A 2312-nucleotide genomic window follows, 5' to 3' on the forward strand; every position below is an offset into this window, starting at 1 on the left:
TGCAGACGTTTATAGCAGTACTACAAAAATTTATTAGTGCGCAAGAAAAAAAACGCATGTTATTACTAATACGAATCAATTTAATCCAAAGTACCGGTATTATATTTGCGTTAGATAAAGATGCACAATTTATTACTAATATTAAATATTCAAAATGTGAATATAGTGGCTTCCCACCATCCCACCCCACATAACCATGTACACCACTCCGCCGCCGATAAAAAAGGATCGTATTCCTTTGTATTCGCGCGCGTAGTGTACGACCTTAAGAGATTGTGCGCACTTTTCACCACGATATGTAGCATACATCAAACAAAATAAAAACAGCGTTTGCGATTGAATTAGCGCGGAGGCAAGTGGATAAACAAGAACACGAAACACAGAGGAACACCGGCGCACACTATGTACACGATGGGGTAGAGGGAAGAACACGAAGCACAGAAGGCCACGGACGCTGAAAAAGGACTAAATTAATGAAGGCAGCTAGCCATTCTGAAAAGCACGAACCACGGACGAGCACGCTACCATGAAAACTTGGAATGGCAAGAATATGATGGGAGCGTATGGATCACGGAAAGTAACTGAAGTAATGACACCCCAACATGCTGAAAAACACGGGCCACGGAAGCGGTAAGGTGCACGGAAAGCAATTCTTCCATAACACCACGGTAGAACATGAAGCACAGACGATGAACCTAACACAAAGCCACAGGAGAGCATAAGCGGGAAATCACCGAGCATTGGAGCACGATACCAGGGTAGAGCCAAGCCACGGAGCACAGTGTTACGGTAGCTCACAATAGCTCGGACGACAGACCAACCACGATACCGCGAGATAATACGATTGCACGGACGGTGGTCCAGCCACTAAACCGTGAGATAACACGCAGCAACGGGAGTTATAGACGGCAAATCGGCGGAGCCACAAAAGGCGATTCTACGATTGCACGGGCGGCAGATCAGCCACGGAAGCACCGGGGAGCGCTTTTGGATATCACGATTGCACAACGTGGATCAGTATGCCATTGTTGAATATAATAACACGGAAAACACAGATGCACTACGCGAAGCACCGAAAGCATAGGATAGCAGAATTATACTGCGCTCGCATGATAGCGCGATAACGCGGTCGATGAAGTCACACCAGGAGAGCACGTTACACGGGGGACGGATCCATATAACTACGAAATAGCACCCGTCGGCGAGGGTACCGTCGATGAGACGCCATGGACCATGAATGAATATGGACCACTAAACCTGTAAACACACTCAAGACCTTGGGAACACGGAATAACTAGCAGCCACGAAAGGGTGTCGTACTACTGAAAAGCATGAGCCCAAAAGAGAGAGCGCATTAACGGAAAAGGGCAATATCCACGGAGGAACATAGACGCCAACCAGTAGTACGGAGCAACGGACGCGTACGAATTAACGATACCGTACACTGCCACATGAGACTACGAAATGACAGGTGTTTTAAGTACACGACACAACATCGCACGGGGATGGCCGAAGCCTCGGGGTACAAGATCAGACTGAAAGCACACAACACACGAAGTACTTAAAATTGCGGCCACCTTATCTCCAACAAACCATGCCACTCCGCCGCGTAGCGGCGGCGAACGGCTAGTCTTAAACATCTACTGCAGCAACCTGTCTGTCCGTCACACTAAATTGTCGTGCCTGTCACGCTTTTCCGGACAAATCATTGGATAAAATAATTTAAATATTCCTACTGGCTGCCGAGCGCAGCAAAGGTGTCTTCAATTGGTTAAAACTAGATTGTGTAGTTGACATCAATAAATGCATGTGTTTCCCAGTTTACATATGGGGATTTGCACAAAGTCCGAAGGCGGCATCGTTTAAATATTAAATACTTTTTCATAATGCATGTTGTTATTGATATTTGAATACTACAGTAAACGGAGGGCAGGGTGCTTAGCGTACACGTAAGCATGCGTGTTTCCGAGGACATGGTTTAAGTATACTAAATACTCTGTACTCAGTAGGATCTGTGTGTTACACTGACTAAAATGAAATGTCATTTTTTTTACTGCAAAAATATTAGCATTAATAAGTTATCTGAGTGGGTTTCTGGTATTGCTAAATCGTACATCTTACCCCTCTAGTGGAGTGTGTTGTCTGTCCGTCCGTACGTCCGTCCGCGGCTAGGGTTAATTCATGTAACGCAAATGCGGGCGTTCTACTGGCTGCCGAGCGCAGCGAAGGCGGCCTCGATTCGCTAAAAAGCTGTCGAGCGCAGCGAAGGCGGCCCCCATTGGCTATAATCAACATTGTGTTCTTACACATTA

Source organism: Phytophthora infestans, genomic scaffold (assembly GCF_000142945.1).
Source record: "Phytophthora infestans T30-4 supercont1.9 genomic scaffold, whole genome shotgun sequence".
NCBI classification, from domain to species: domain Eukaryota; phylum Oomycota; class Peronosporomycetes; order Peronosporales; family Peronosporaceae; genus Phytophthora; species Phytophthora infestans.